Here is a 17,236-nt window from a genome sequence, read left to right on the forward strand (position 1 = left end):
TTACTGCATCCTTCGATTTAAAAAAAAAATAAATTAACAACTGCTTGCTACGGTTCGGAAACATTGCCTGGTATTATAAAGCGTGATGTGGAGAGCAGAGGGCAGGAAAAGAATTTTTAAAAGTCACAGGTTGCGACGTGAGCTCTGCCTTAATGTGTTCTCTGCCGGGTGGAATGTCTTGAGTTGTTTTATCAGCTGCTATCAGCTTTCCATAGCGTGAGCAAAACAGCAGCTCAGCTCTCAGCTGAGTGGATGATGTAACGAGAAAGGGGAGGGGGCTCATCATATGATTCAGCACAGATGGGACTACAGGCTGTGGGTGTGACGCACCTCTGACAGCGTTGCACTCTCGCTCTGGGCAGACTAGCCCTTTGCAAGTTAGACCAAGTCTCTGTTAAGAGTCACCGACAGGATCAAAGCCTTTGCAGTGCAGCCCTGCCAGACACTGGGATATAAAGTAAGAAGCTCATGTGAATTTTACCCCCCCCTACCCCGTATGTGTGTGTGCCGTGACTCCAGCTCGATGGGTGAATCTTAAGCTGCCAACTTTGCACGAGGTTCCCACAAGCTGAGGAAGGGAGCGATGTTTGAAATGATCACAATGATGGGAGGAAGGACAAAGTGAGTCCCGGGGTATTTTAGGCAGTAACGGAAGATTTGCGCCGTTCTCAAATGAGTCAGTGTGGAATCGACAACCTGCCTGAGATGCCCCCAGAAAGTTGGAGGGTTCGTCGCCGGGAGCTTGTTCATACAATGACAGACCTGTTACCATTTTTCAGGAGATACGCAGCGAGGAGAAACAAGAACCTGCAAGGGACGAGTCGCAAAGTCACTCCACCCCTGACACCAGCTCAAGGTAGGATGACTGGACGTAACTTAATTACTCCTTGCATTCTTACAGTAATGATCATGTTTATATCTGAGCGGGGGCAGGCGAGAGGTGCGGTAGGAAGGACACTAGACTCTCCTGCACAGTGTGCCAGATTGTTTGATTAATTCACGGGAAATTTAATCATTTTATTTGACTAATTTGATTTAACAAATTGGCCTCTTTTTAATTTAAAAAAAAAACCTTTGTCATCGAATCAGACCGGAGGCATATTCAGGGAGTCGAACCCTCCAACTGCTTAACTTTAAGTTGAAATTAAAAAGTTCCAAGAGCGAGATATCTGTCTTTAATATAAGACCCCTGTTATTATAAAGCAGCGTGTCCTCTGACTGACGGTGGATAATGCCACAGGAGATCTGCCAATCCGAAATTAATGCAGAAATCGCTGGGGTTTGCAAACCATCAGTATCTGGAAAGAGAAAGTTAGTGGCCGGAATTCTCCACCGTTCACGCTGCCGGGGATTCTCCAGTCCCGCCGGCAGCGCAGCTCCCACACCACGCCCCCCCCCCCCCCGTGAGTTTCCCGCCGGTGTAGGGGTGACATCATTGGGAATTCCCGTTGACTGCGGCAGGACGAGAGAATCCCGCCGCTCGTAAAACAACGCGCCACCTCCCGCTGGCGGGAAACACACGGCTGGGAGGCCGGAGAATCCCGCCCAGCATTCTTTCTCTTCCCGCGCCTAGTGGTGTGCGATGGCAGATTTTCATGTGTTCCCATAGAGAGGCTTTTACCAGAATAGGTCGCTAGCCCCTGACCAGAGGCTTGTAGCTTGAGGGGTTGCCACTCCACAACAAGCGTGTCCGACCAGGAATCTGTCCCGCTCTTACCACCAGCCGTTGGCGTGTTGGAAGGATTTGCAGGTGGACACTCAACCCGTTTGACCGTGTTATGAACCCACCTTCCTTAGCCATCAAGTCCTGGAGTGGGACTCGAACCCGGAACTTCTGGCTGAGAGGCAGGAAAACTACCCACTGCGCTCCCAATGGCAGAGAGAATTTGGATTTACCTAGCCCCTTTCGCATCCTCAGGATGTCTCAGCCAATGGATTACTTCCGTACTCATTGTGGTTTGCGAGCAAATGCAGCAACTATTTTGCACACAGCAATGTCTCAGCAAGGGCAAATAAGATAAATGACCATTAATCCGCTCGGCCCAATCTTGTTCCCCCGCCCGCCACAATCTGTCACTGCTGGCGGACCGGAAGATTCTACCCTGCGTCTCTGATGATGTAACATCCCATCAGTAGGGCACTGATGTCCAAAGACGTGCGGGTTACGTGGATTGGCCATGCTAAATTGCCCCTTAGTGCCTGGGGAGCTAGCTAGAGTAAATGCATAGGGTTATGGGGATAGGGCCTGGGTGAGGATGTGGTTGGTGCAGACTCGATGGGCCGAATGGCCTCCTTCTGCACTGTAGGATTCTATGATTCTATGATATTTCAGTGTTCCAATCCTGGAGTGACACTGGGACCCGTAGCCATCTCACTCAGAGGTCAGAGTGCCAACAACTGCCCTGGAGATCCATTATCATAGAATGGAATCGTTACAGTGCAGAAGGAGGCCATTCGGTCCATTGAGTCTGCACCAACCCTCGGAGGCCCATCCCCCTACGCCATTCCCGCAACCCAGTGCATCCACCGTAGCTAATCCACCTAACCTGCACACCGGGACAACTCAGCATGGCCAATCCACCAAACCTGTGCACACCTTTGGAAACCGGAGCACCCGGAGGAAACCCACGCAGACACGGGGAGAACGTGCAGACTCCACACAGACACATCCTTTGAAGGAATGAGGCACTATACCAATGGCGTGAGGTTTAGATAATGAATCTTCAGCGACAAAGGGGAATGATTGGCCGAGTAATACTCAGACCATGGGCTGGAATTTTACCTCCCCGCCCGCCACGGGAATCGGAGCGGGCGAGGGACGGACCGCGGGAAGGTCTGTTGACCTTGGGCAGGATTTTACGATTTCAGGATGAGCGAGGCTGTAAATTCCCGCCCTATAAGTCTGCGCGCAGAGCAACTAGGGTCCCCTGCAGATGGTGCCAGTTCATGAGGGCACAGCAAGCTGGAACATAGAAATCATAGAAACCCTACAGTGCAGGAAGAGGCCATTCGGCCCATCGAGTCTGCACCGACCACAATCCCACCCAGGCCCTACCCCCATATCCCTTCATATTTTTACCCGCTAATCCCTCTAACCTACACATCTCAGAACACTAAGGGGCAATTTTAGCATGGCCAATCAACCTAACCCCCACATCTTTGGACTGTGGGAGAAAACCGGAGCACCCGGAGGAAACCCACGCAGACACGAGGAGAATGTGCAAACTCCACACAGACAGTGACCCGAGCCGGGAATCGAACCCAGGTCCCTGGAGCTGTGAAGCAGCAGTGCTAACCACTGTGCTACCGTGCCGCCCCATACTATATATGCATATATGCATCCAGTGTTCCCTTCAAGAGGGGGACATGCATGACTGTGCAACAATCTTAAAGGGACCACGCAGTGCAACAACTAGGCCATGCAGAACAAAAAAATTATTATAAGGGACGTAACACATGATCATGTGTTTTATTTACATAATGCTTGGGCAGATAATGATTCTAGTCCTGAGTTTGATGTACACAGTGTCATAGATTCATTTAATCTTCTGTGGTTGCTGGGCGTGAGTTGCTTGTAGTTTCTCCAAGTCATTAGAATGACTTCAGTTCAGCGGGTTTCAGTGATAGCTGTGTCACAGTGACACGGCCACAGATCTCCTGAACACTCAACCTTACAACTGTTCTGTTCCCTGCGGACATTAAGTGCTGTGCAGATAAAGGGATCCTCAGCAGTGACGTTTGCTGCTCCAGTTCACAAGCCCTTTTGAACGCCAGTGTACCAACACATTCGCAGGGAGTAAATTATATTCCTTCCAGGTACCAGAGTATAAGACTTCCTAGAATCATAGAATCCTTACAGTGCAGAAGGAGGCCATTCAGCCCATCGAGCCTGCACTGACAACAACCCCACCCAGGCCCTATCCCTGTAACTCCACGCATTAACCTGCTAGTCCCCCTGACACCAAGGGGCAATTTTAACATGGCCAATTAACCTAACCTGCACATCTTTGGAGTGTGGGAGCAAATCGGAGCACCCGGAGGAAACCCACACAGACACGGGGAGAATGTGCAAACTCCACACAGTTATCCAAGGCCGGAATTGAACCCGGGTCCCTGGCACTGTGAGGCAGCAGTGCTAACCACTGTGTCACCACTGTGTGCCGCGGGGATGGTGGGGGAGGGAGTTTTCCATTCAGGAGACTAAGGCCGGATTTCTCCGACCTCCCCCTTGACTGGGATTTTCCAGTCCCGCTGCTGTGAATGGAGGTTTGGCTGAGTGCCAAATTCTCCATTCTCACCGCTAGTGGTGGCGGGGCGAACGGGATCAGAGAATCCGGGACTAAGTCTGTTGACGGAAGCGAAAGTCGGGGTGACCTCTGCTGGAGGGCGGGGAAGATGGCCTCGCGGGATTGTGCACTGTTCAACTCACTGACTATGCAGCCGTGGGGAGCGTGTCTGATCGCCTGGCGCGATGGGCAGGAAGTGACCCGTCAGACCATCCAGTCATTGGCTGCAACATCCGGGCGCCGGATTTGAACAGCACCTGGGCAGCCACTCCCACTCACTGTGCCATCTTGACACATTCCCTCCCCCCACACTCCCCCATAGTCCTGGCTCCATCTCACCTCCTCCTCTGTGTCCCACCTTGGCACAGCTTGTGTGACAGAAAGGAAGGTGAGAGCAGTTCCCACTGACCTGTTAGCCCAGGAAGAAGTCAACCTCACCAGGACTGGGGGTGGGGGAAGAGAGACAACGACCATGACAACAACATTCCACTGTGTTGGACTTTTAATGAGCATTCACCAGATGCAAATGGCGTTCCCCCCCACAGATCAGTGGGACACTCGACATTCACCTTTGACCTGCAATAAAGGTCAAGAGAACAAGAGTTCTAAACTGATTCCCCAACGTCAGGGGATTGATTCTTGACCAACCACCAACTCACTACCCCCCCCACCCGCCAGCCATGACTCCCACTGCAAGAGAATTCCGCCCTTACGCTGACATTCCCAGGGCAGTGCTGAGGAAGTGCTGTGCTGTCAGCGATGCTGTTTTTCAGGTGAGACACTAAAACCGAGGCGGAATTTTCCCGTCCTGCCCGCCATGCAAAGGTCCGTTGGAGTTGGGCGGGATTTTCCAGCCTCGGGGCGAGCGTGGTCGGAAAATCGCGCCCACTGCCTGTCCTCTTGGATGAATGTGAAAGATTCCACCACACCGTTTTGTAGAAGAGTGGGGGATATCTCCCTGGTCATTGGGCCGATATTTGCCCATCAAAGAACATCACTAAAGACAGATTACCCAGTCGTTGTCACGTTGCTGTATGTGGGATCTTGCTGTGTGCTGCTGAATTTCCAATAATACAACAGTGACCACACCTCAGAAATATCTCCTTTGCTGTGGAGCACTGTGGGACATCCTATGGTCGTGGAAGGCGCTATATAAATGTAAGTTTACAGAATACATCAGCCACTATTACATAGATCTTTGATTGCTAGATCATGTAATTTGGTTCCCCTGTGGCTAGATGCCAGAGGAATCTTAAGCACATGGACGTTGTCACAACAGCAGCCAGGAAGGCCTTGATATTTTTCTTGGCTTGGCCTCAGTGCCTGTTGGTCTGTGTCATGTAAAAGTGCTGTGTTAGTGGGAGTGTGGTCTGGCCATGTATCATCAGTAGTGTCACGACATTTGTATACATATCATAGAATGATTATAGCTCAGAAAGAGGCCATTCAGCCCCTTGTGTTTTTTCTTTCCTGGGATATGGGTCATTCCTAGTTGCCCTTGAAAAAGTGGTGGTAAGTCGTCTTCTTAAACCACTGCAGTCCATGTGGTGTAGATACGCCCACAGTGCTGTTAGGGAGGGAGTTCCAGGATTTTAGCAACAGTGAAGGAGTGGCAGTATAGTTCCAAGTCAGCATCTGTGTGTTGGGGGGGGGGGGGGGGGGGGGGTCTTGTGGCACAGTAGGTAGAGTCCCTGTCTCTAAGCCAGAAACTCTGGGTTTGAGTTCCCCCCCCAGGATTTGATGGCCAAGGAAGGTGCGTTCATAACGTGGCCAAATGGGTTGAGTGTCAACATGTAACTCCTTCCAAACACAACAATGGCTGGTGGTAGAGCGGGAGAGACTCCTGGTCAGCCACGCTTGATGTGGAGTGACGCCCCCTCAAGCTATAAAGCTCCAGAAACAGACTAACGACCTGTTCCGGGATTTACTAGCTATAGAAACAGATAAAAGTCTACCATGAGGTGCAGGAAGAGAATTGGAATGCTATCTGTGCTGGCATTGTGAGGCAGCAGTGCTACCCACTGTGCCACCGTGCCGCACCATACATACTTTAATCGCTGTGTAAAGAAGTATTCTCTCATATCGTCCCTAGTTCTTTTACCATTAACCATCGGTGCCTTCTGCTTATCTGGCCTTCTGCCAATGGGAACAGTCCCTCCCTATCTAACCTGTCCATTGTCTCTGATGATTTTAAACACCTCTGTCCGATCTCAACCTCCTAAGTGTACGTCGGGGGGGCATCATGGAGTCACAAGTTGACGACATCAGAAGGCAGCTCCACCTCACGATGACCAATGGCGTTCCCATTTTCTGCTGGCTCAGAGGGAGGTGATTGGAGAGGAATTCCAGGAGAGTTGGCTATGGCCAATCCACCCAACCTGCACATCTTTGGACACCAAGGGACAATTTAACATGGCCAATCCACCTAACCTGCACACCTTTGGACTGTGGGAGGAAACCAGAGCACCCGGAGGAAACCCACACAGTCACGGGCATGGTAAATTGCCTCTTAGTGTCCAAAAATGTGCAGGTTAGGTGGAGGATGTGCAAACTCCACACAGATAGTCACCCAAGACCAGATTTGAACCCAGGTCCCTAGCGCTGTGAGGCAGCAGTGCTAACCACTGTGCCACCATGCTGATGGGATACAAGCAGCGGAATTCTGGTCAAGCTGAAATTGGGGAGGTTGGGTTGGAATAGTGAATCCGGATATAATGAAGGCAAGGTGAGTATTTTCAGCAGGAGGCGTACTGAGTTCGAGGGGAAGGTGTGTATTGTTGTACTGAGATGCAAGTGGGTGGTCTTTGTGCTAGCTTATATGTGACTTCAGTTCCACATTATGTCGATGAGTGTTAGACACCTACGAGGCAGCCAAGGGTTGGGAATAAATGCTGCCACATTCCAAAACTAAAAAACTTCCAGGTATCATCGTGGCGTGAAAAGTAAATCAGTTCTGGTTCTTGGAAGAATCAAGTATGAGCTAGATTAGCAAATGAAAGCTATTTGGTAAATATTATATCTCGGTTTAGACACTCCCAGATTATAGCGTACCACAAAAATCCACTAAAGAACTGCTGATTTGATCCTTAAGATAGCAGACGTTGAGACCACATTACCAATCCCTTTAGAATTCAATTGGTATTCAGCTGTGGTTAAGGTTTAGATTCCCAAACTATATTAGGGTTTCTCGGGGGTTATTTCTGGGGAAAATTCCATTGCTAAATTCCTTCTCTCTTTCTCATCTTCACTCAACTTATTTTTCTTGCCTACATCCCGTAGTTAACATTGTGGGCGAACTTGTGATGCAATGAATAGCAATGAGTCCTGAGTCCCACCCCAGGACTTAATAACCAAGGAAGGTGTGTTGATTATGTGGCCAAACAGGTTGAATATCAGCCTGTAAATCCTCCCAAACGCACACACACCAATGTCACACCCAAAGAATGGGAGGGACTCTTAATCAGCCAGGCGATGAAAAGATATTGGAACCCCTTCCATAACTCCATGCTACAATGTGCATGTAAAAATGTGTGTCGGTACAGCAACCTGGAGTCACTGCGGGGCCAGTTGGCTGCCTAGTAGCACAGGGGTTCGATCCCATTCTAGTACGGGTGGATTCAGAACCTGTCTCCTTGCCCTATCCATGGTGGAGATCGCAGTGCAGTGGGTCAGACCTGCCTTTAGGGCAGGTGGGATAACTGTTCCGAGGCCGGTGTCCCTTCACCAAATTTAGGTTTATTTACACAGTAAGCAACACTCAGACAGGTACGTCCTCATCCAGAATATCGATCCAGAGTGCCAGTAACCTTGACACTCCACATTATATACACACACCAGGCTCCCTGATTGGACAAGCCATTACTGCCTTAATCTGGGCGCTCGTATTCTAAGAGATCCATGTCGTGGACCTTGTTAAAGTCATTACAGCAAGGAGCTCAAGAAAAAGAACATTTACATTGGGGCACGGTTCCCCAGCTGTGAGATCAGCCAATGAAACCGTCTCTGGGCCTTGTTGATGTATCCACCTAGGCGGATTGTTGTCAGTACAGGGTCGATGGGCAGAAAGGCCTCCCTCTGCATTGTCGGGATTCTATGAAACCCCGACATTACAACGTTCCAAATGAACATCAATATCTAGAAAGTGCTCTGGGACAGCCTGTGGCCGTGATAGGTGCTATATAAATGCAAGCCTTTCCTTTTTACCATGCCTCCCCTTTCCCATAAAGCTTCAGATTTCAATTTCACGTCCTCGTGTTTAAATACCTTCATGGCCTTGCTCCTTTGTTACTCGGTAATCTACAGCCCTCGCGTCTTGTTAATTTCATTAATCATATATTGAGGGAAGGATAAATCTGGAGCCAGTCTTTTCCTGAAACCAGGGTTATTTCTAGGACTGTATTATGATGGCACAATTTCCTCTTGTCTGTCCAGTCTATCCATCCTCGCCACCACCCCCCAACCCCACCTCCTTGTAGTCCCATCTCCCCGTCTGTCCAATCCATACTGAGAGGCCTAGATAGAGTGGACGTGGAGAGGGTGTTTCCACTAGTGGGAGAGACTCGAACTCGAGGGCACAAACTCAGAATGAAGGGACAGTCCTTTAAAACAGAGATGAAGAGGAATTTCTTCAGCCAGAGGGTGGTGAATCTGTGGAACTCATTGCCCCAGAAGGCTGTGGAGGGCCAGGTCATTGAGTGTCTTTAAGACAGAGATAAATAGGTTCTTGATCAATAAGGGGATCAAGGGTTACGGGGAGAAGGCAGGCGAATGGGGATGAGAATCATATCAGCCATGGTTGAATGGCGGAGCAGACTTGATAGGCCGAATAGCCTAATTTTGCTCCTATATCTTATGGTCTATCCCCATCCCCCAGGCACCCAGTGTAAACTGCTTTATATACCCTGACCTTTCTCCACTTGGGGCAGCTTCTCTCAGTTATCAACCTGAAGCATGCACTGTGTTGTAGCCCAATATTCCAACATTAACACCCCTCACGCACTCTCGCTTTGGCCCTGGCCTCAGCTCTCCTTCCATTCTGCTATGGTTGGTAACCAGGCCTGGGCACCACGCTCTGCAAATCTCTCCTTTAACCCTTCTGTCTCACCTCAGCCTTCTCTTTCTTTCCGACCCTTCTTAAAACCAAGCATTTCATAGAATCCCTACAGTGCAGAGGGAGGTCATTCGGCCCATCAAGTTGGCACCAACTCTCCGACAGATCATCTTACCCAGGCCCACCCCCTGTTCTATCCCCTTAATCCTGTGCATTTACCCCGCCAATTCCCCTAACCCACACACCTTTGGACACTAAGGGACAATTTAACATGGCCAATTCCCCTAACCCACACACCTTTGGACACTAAGGGACAATTTAACATGGCCAATCCCCCTAACCCACACACCTTTGGACACTAAGGGACAATTTAACATGGCCAATCCCCCTAACCCACACACCTTTGGACACTAAGGGACAATTTAACATGGCCAATCCCCCTAACCCACACACCTTTGGACACTAAGGGACAATTTAATATGGCCAATCCCACTAACCCACACACCTTTGGACACTAAGGGACAATTTAACATGGCCAATCCCCCTAACCCACACACCTTTGGACACTAAGGGACAATTTAACATGGCCAATCCCCCTAACCCACACACCTTTGGACACTAAGGGACAATTTAACATGGCCAATCCCCCTAACCCACACACTTTTGGACACTACAGGACAATTTAACATGGCCAATCCCCCTAACCCACACACCTTTGGACACTAAGGGACAATTTAACATGGCCAATCCCCCTAACCCACACACCTTTGGACACTAAGGGACAATTTAACACGGCCAATCCCCCTAACCCACACATCTTTGAACACTAAGGGACAATTTAACATGGCCAAGCCACTTAACCTGCACATCTTTGAACACTAAGGAGCAATTTAGCACGGCCAGTCAACCGACCCTGCACATTGTTGGACTGTGGGAGGAAACCGGAGCACTTGGAGGAAACCCACTTAGACACGGGGAAAATATACAAACTCCACACAGACAGTCAACCAGGGCCAGAATCGAACCCGGGTCCCTGGCGCTGTGAGGCAACAGTGCCAACCACTGTGCCACCCACTCCTCTTAATCTTTGCTTTGGCTCAGTGTCCGTTTTGTTCTTGGGCCGTCTTTGCTATGTTAAAGGGCCCAGAATTTGTTGGTATTTATGAAAGACAGGACCAGGTAGCGCTTGCAGTGTCTCTCCACTGTAATTCGGGGTTTTAGTCGTCATTTATTCTCTGCTGAGAGAGAGAGCGACCACTTAGGGCCTGGGTGGGATTCTGGTCGGTGCAGGCTTGATGGGCCGAATGGCCTCCTTCTGCACTGGTGGGATTCTATGGTTAGCTGTAGCAATCGCTTTGAAATCGCTTCCTCACTCCCATCTCACCCAGGTCCTGCTTTGTTCCAAGGAAGTTACAACCTAATCTCCCATTGTATTCCCCATTCGCAATGCAGTTTCGGTTGTGGACTCGTGCTGTTCTTTGCTGCTTTCTCTTTGTGTCCATCAATGTGAGTATTCATCTGCCATTTTCCATTCTGAAGGTAGATCCAACGGTTGACCTGTCATTCCCTGTCTGGCTGCTGAATCTCCCGAGCGCTTCCTGCCTTTCCTGATCTTTCTCTTCCGGCTTCTTCCATTTCCAAGTTTTCTCCTCCGTCCTTTCCTTTTGGTTTCACGCCTGTGCGAGTGGAAAGGGTTAAACGCACGGGCTGCGCAGACTTTGCAGCAGAAAAAGGGTGTCACGTTGCCAAGCTGGTAGCTGGACTGAACTGAATGCCTAAGTGTTTCCCAAGTTGGCCGAGCCCATGAAAATAGTCGGAGGCCAACCGAACGAAGCAGGAATGTGTCCTGTGCAGGAATGACTGGCACTTCTGCAGTCTTTTGTGTGATCAAACCACTTGCCCAGCCAGTTTGCATGCTTATAATACTTGTACCTGTCATGACACACCTGTGAATGAAGGGAAGTGTCTGTCAGCATTCACTGAGCGCAAGGTTAATTTAAACCACATCAGCCCAGCAGACAAACACAATGCAGCTGGCATAATCGAGATTGTATTTGAGTTTCTGTGAGCAATATTGGAGTACGTCAGTGACTTTTTTGAGAGCCTGTGATATTGAGAATGTTAAGCTCTGTTGTGGTTGCAGAAGTTAATAAATGTTTGATGGGGAAATGAAGTTTATTCATGTAACCTACCTGTCTCACAGGTCTGTCTGCTCCTTCCCCTATCACTGGCTGTGTTGGCAAGGGAATGGAGGAACTGAAGTCGTTTCCCAAAATAACCATGCCAAGGGGAATGCCAGCTGACTGGTTTGGAATTTGGCCCTTGTTTAACTTGCGCCAGTTTTCCAGTCTGTCTCTAGTTCTTTCTGGCTTGCTGCCCTTCTGATTATTGCAACGCAATTCCCACCCACCCTCCCCCTGCTTCAGCTGTGAAACTCGAACCCAGCGTCAGCCTATCTTTAAAAGCGCTACAAGGAAGTGGAGAATAAAGTCTAGAACTGAAAGGCGAGGGTGCGGTGACTCACAGTTAGGTGTGGTTGCTGCCAAGGCAGAGCTGTCACTGGTTATATAAAGTACAATCAGCTGGATTCTCACCTGCCCTGAGCAGCGAACAGGTAAATCAGGAAGGTTGCCGTGTTCAAAGCAGGAGGAAACGAACCATCCCTTTCTGATCCAGAAGATATCTTTGCAACTGGCACTGACAATTACAGGCGTTGGGAAGCTTGTTCAAGCTGACAGGTAGAAACCTCTCTCTTCCTCCTTACGTTACTGTCTTTTCAAAGCTTATTGTGAAACTTTTATCCATTCACTATTGAAGAAGTGCTTAATTATTTTTCGAGCTCTGTGAAATCTGCTGGCACAGGATATTCCTGTGTGTTTATTTCTCTCTCATTTGTAGTAAAATGCCAGTTTTAGCCGAGCTAGTCTTTTGGTCTGCGTGGATTTGCCGATTTATGATTGGGCATCATTTTTGGTTAAATAGTACGTCTTTGGCTGCACAGAATATGGGTTGTCCTGAAACAGTGAAATGCCCCTTTATCAATTCAACTTCTCTCTTCATTCAGGGGTTTGTAAAAAAAATAATCAACAGAAAGGGCAGCTGGGAATCATTTTAGTTGACAATAAAATGCAACACTTGTGTGGCCAATATCAGTGGAAGTCTGTAGGAGACAGTGGGGTAATAGACCCAGGGTTGGGCGTGAAATTCTCAGTGAAAGTTTGATTGAAGAATGCACACTGAACCACCCGCTGATAAAATTGCAGAATTGTGTGGTTTTAACCTGTCCCATTTCCCAGAAAGCGGTTGTGTCAATGGGACGTTGATATTGGGACACCTTTCCTCAGTTCATTGAACACTGCCAGAAGGACGTGGAGGCTTTGGAGAGGGTATAGAAAAAATTTATCAGGATGTTGCCCGGCATGGAGGGCATTAGCTATGAGGAGAGGTTGGAGAAACTTGGTTTGTTCTCACTGGAACGACGGAGGTTGAGGGGGGGATCTGATAGAAGTCTACAAGATTATGAGGGGCATGGACAGAGTGGATAGTCAGAAGCTTTTTCCCCAGAGTGGAAGAGTCAATTACTAGGGGGCACAGGTTTAAGGTGCGAGGGGCAAGGTTTAAAGGAGATGTACGAGGCAAGTTTTTTACACAGAGGGTGGTGGGTGCCTGGAACGTGCTGCCGGGGGAGATAGTGGAAGCGGATTTAGTGACTTTTAAGGGGCGTCTGGACAAATACATGAATAGGATGGGAATGGAGGGATATGGTCCCCGGAAGGGTAGGGGGTTTTAGTTCAGTCGGGCAGCATGGTCGGTGCAGGCTTGGAAGGCCGAAGGGCCTGTTCCTGTGCTGTAACTTTCTTTGTTCCTTGTTCAGGAACACCGCCCCCCCCCCCCCCCCCCCCCGACCAAAACAGGTATACAGAAGATTTTGGTGAAATAAAAAGTCACTTCTTGGAGATACAGAGGATACGAAACTATTGCAAATTCCATGCTTTTTCTTTCTATTTCCTAGCTGAATAGCTTTGCCCCATGTGGCTATCAGGTAATTTTATTTTGTAGCCAAATTTAACCTTGGACAGTTCTAGCAGCAAAAGAACAAATGTCCAATTTTCCATTGGGGCGCCCAGTGCATACTTTATTGACATTAATCCTTGCTGCCAGGGAATGCACAGCAGCCACGCCCAATGCATCCTTATCTCTGGTTCACACATTTCAAATTGTGCAACAAGTGCACAAGGCGCGATCAGAAGTAAGGATGTTCTGGCCATTGTTGCTAAGGGCTGCTCCTGGGTCTGAGTGCATGCAGACCCAGACAACTCCCCAGTGCCCGTGAGCCAGGTGAGAAGGAGCATTAGACACCGAGCAGAAATGTCTCCCCAAAGCCTGTCCACCATCTACAAGGCACAAATCAGGAGGGTGATGGAATATTCTCCACTTGCCTGGATGAGTGCGGCTCCAACAACACTCAAGAAGAACACTCAACACTCCACGCTCGACACCATCCAGGACATAGCAGCCCACTTGATTGGCACCCCATCCACCACCTTCAACATCCACTCCCTCAATGACCTGTGCACAGTGGCAGCAGTGTGGACCATCTACAAGATGCACTGTATCTTGTAACTCACCCAAGCTCCTTTAACAGCACCTTCCAAACCCACAACCTCCACCTCTTTAAGACACGGTGGCACAGTGGTTAGATCCTGCCGTCTCACAGCGCCAGGGGCCCGGATTCGATTCCTGGCTTGGGTCACTGTCCGTGCGGAGTCTGCACGTTTTCCCCCGTGTCTGCGTGGGTTCCCTCCGGGTGCTCCGGTTTCCTCCCACAATCCCCAAAGATGTCCGGGTTCGGTGGATTGGCCACACTAAATTGCCCCCTTAGTATCAGGGGGACTAGCTAGGGTAAATGCATGGGGTTATGGGGATAGGGCCTGGGTGGGATTGTGTTTGGTGCAGACTCGATGGGCTGAATGGCCTCCTTCAGCAATGTCGGGATTCTATGGCATGACCTACCTTTATAACCAGGCTTTGGTCATGTGACCTGATATCTCCTGATGCAACTTGGTGTGATATTTTATTTTATAATATTCCTGTAAAGCATTTTTGGGATGTTTTGCTACGTTAAAGATGCTGCATAAATGTAAGTTATTACTACCTTGGAAATATATCGCTGTTCCTTCACTGTCACTGAGTCAAAATCTTGGAACTCCCTCCCTAACAGCATTGTGGGTGTACCTACACCACATGGATTGCAGCGATTCAAGAAGACAGCTCACCACCACATACTGAGGGGCAATTAGGGATGGGCAATAAATGTTGGCTTAGCTAGAGAGGACTACAGGCCATGAATTTTTTTTAAAATGTGAGCCTGTCTAAATGTGGCAGGTTTAAGTGAGTTAAGTCACGGGGCGGCACGGTGGCACAGTGGTTAGCACTGCTACCTCACAGCTCCAGGGACCTGGGTTCGATCCCCGGCTTGGGTCACTGTCTGTGGAGTTTGCATGTTCTCCCCGTGTCTGCGTGGGTTTCCTCCGGGTGCTCCGGTTTCTTCCCACAGTCCAAAGATGTGCGGGTTAGGTGGATTGGCCGTGCTAAATTGACCCTTAGTGTCATGGGGACTAACTAGGGTAAATGCATGAGGTTAAGGGAATAGGGCCTGGGTGGGTTTGTGGTTGGTGCAGACTCAATGGGCCAAATGGCCTCCTCCTGTACTGTGTAGAATTCTATGACATCTAAGTCTGTGTGGCTGAGATTTGCCTCGCTGATTCAAAGCCCTTTGCCCGATGCGTTCCTGTTGCTGGAACTGTATACTTGTGTGAGCTCTTGACTTGCCTGTGATGCTGGAACAGTTGAATAGCCTGCCCATGCCCACTGCCTGGAGTTGCATCACAAGAGCACTCCTGAGGACCCCCTCCCCTCCTCTCCGCACCTGTACAACTGGCACAATGAGTTGTGGTCCAATGGAAGCCAGGTGAACGTCAGTTAAAACTACTTGGCTTCCCCGCTGACTACTCTTTTCCGTCACAGAATTCAATTCTAGCTTCCATCAGTAAAGGAATCAGGGCTTTAGTAAATCTCCCAGTTTGCACCGCCACGGGAATCATAGCGGGGGGCGCGGGGGCGGGGGGGGGGGGGGGAGATCATGCAAAGGTCCGTTGACTTCCGGCGGGATTTTCCAGCCGGGCTCGCCCCAACACTGGAAAATCCCGCGGGATTTTCCGCTGTTGGGGCCAACGCGGCCGGAAAATCCTGCGCGGTGTCTCCGCGGCCTTCCAGTTGGAAGTCGGGTTGTTCAGTTATTGTGTTTTCAGGAGAGGCAGCAGGTTGTCAGTAACGAACTGTTTGGTTTCTTTAGGTGCGGATTCCCAAAGCGCTGCCATGTTCGGACAGACCTCACTGAGCTGTGGCCACCGGCTCAGCGAAAGGCTCCGGGAGGGAAGCAGCTCAAGCCCTGCAAAAGTCAAGTGAAGAGTGAAGGTTCAAACAAGCTTATTTGTGGACACATGGGGGCTATATCTCTCTCTCTCTCTCTCTCTCTCTGCGATTGGCTGGGCCGGCGTTTACTCGTGCATTCCTTGGCCAGCTCTCGCACTCTGGATTCTCCGCCAGGCGAGTTTAAAGAGTCCGGAATTGGCTCGAGTTCCCAAACTATTTTGGGCACCAGCTCTGACGAGTGTGCGGATAGAGGGACAAGAATAAGGGAAGCCTTTTCAGCGGGCCAAGTGTGGGTGTTTCTTTGGCAGTGTCTTAGCTGGTTGTTGTGTACAATGAGGGGAAGCAATCAGCAAGTATACTGCCGCAGAAATGCCTCACCGTATCAGGCCGACACAAGCTCTCCCTCCCCACTTTGCGAAGTTGCACCTTTGATGTTCTGGAATAACCTACTTTTTTTGGAATACTTCGCTGTAATAACAGGCGTCAACGTGGGAGGGAAAACCACCCCTTGAGAATAAACATTTGAATGCAGGGGCAAGAGATGTTAAAAATTGGAAAGCATTAAATGTTGGGCCAATGTACTCTTTTGAGGTTTGGTTTCTGTTAGTAAGCCAGACATATCTAGTTAATTTTGATGGACGTTAATCTGTGTATAAATGTGGCTCACAATAAAAAAGCATGCTTGCTTCTTTCTCTCGGTATATTCCTCTCTCTCCTTTTGGAACTCGTCCCAGATAGAATAGAATCCGTACAGTGCAGAAGGAGGCCATTCGGCCCATCGAGTCTGTGCTGACTACAATCCCACCCAGGCCTTATCCCAGTACCACCATGTATTACCCCTGCTAATACCCCCTGACACTAAGGGACAATTTAGCATGGACAATCAACCTCACACGCACATCTTTCGAACTGTGGGAGGAAATCGCAACACCCGGAGGAAACCCACGCAGACACGGGGAGAACGTGTAGACTCCGCACCGAAAATAATTTTGGTCGAGGGATGACTTTCAATAGATCGCAGCGAGATAGCTGCTCTGTTCCGTACGAAACCCTGAGCCAGAATCAGGTCGTCTACGAATATTTTAGCATCAAGTTCCCCACGAACATGCTGTGTGTTAACAGGAGAGAGGTGGCGTTCATCCAGCCGCGCTCCAGCCCTGAATCGAGCGGCACTCCGCACCAACCGGGGTCGGCTGTCCCAGGCCAGCCAGTGATCCGCGGCGCTAGGGTATGGTTACGTTTAGGTGGGATTCTGACTTGGAGGCGTTCAGTCACAATCCCACAGATGGTAGCTTCGCGCCATTGGCTCCTCAGCCAAGCACACAGACCAAATGTCCGAACCTGCGGTTCCTCTTGTACTGAACAGGATTACAGAGCTGGAATGTATATTCACAGTGAGGGTGGGGGTGGGGGACTGTGGGACGGCACATCCTGACCCAATCCTTCCCTCGTCATGTCGACAGCA

The 17,236-nt window shown here is 49.6% G+C and overlaps 1 long non-coding RNA gene across 1 annotated transcript; it reads left to right on the forward strand.

Annotated features, from left to right (window-relative positions):
* The first annotated feature begins 293 nt into the window (after positions 1 to 293).
* LOC144509840 (uncharacterized) lies at positions 294 to 16,471 on the forward strand. The gene is made up of 3 exons (XR_013500530.1): positions 294 to 457; positions 780 to 856; positions 15,692 to 16,471. It is a non-coding gene; the product is annotated as an uncharacterized LOC144509840 (long non-coding RNA).
* The last annotated feature ends 765 nt before the right edge of the window (positions 16,472 to 17,236 follow it).

Source organism: Mustelus asterias, chromosome 22, assembly GCF_964213995.1.
Source record: "Mustelus asterias chromosome 22, sMusAst1.hap1.1, whole genome shotgun sequence".
Lineage (NCBI taxonomy): Eukaryota > Metazoa > Chordata > Chondrichthyes > Carcharhiniformes > Triakidae > Mustelus > Mustelus asterias.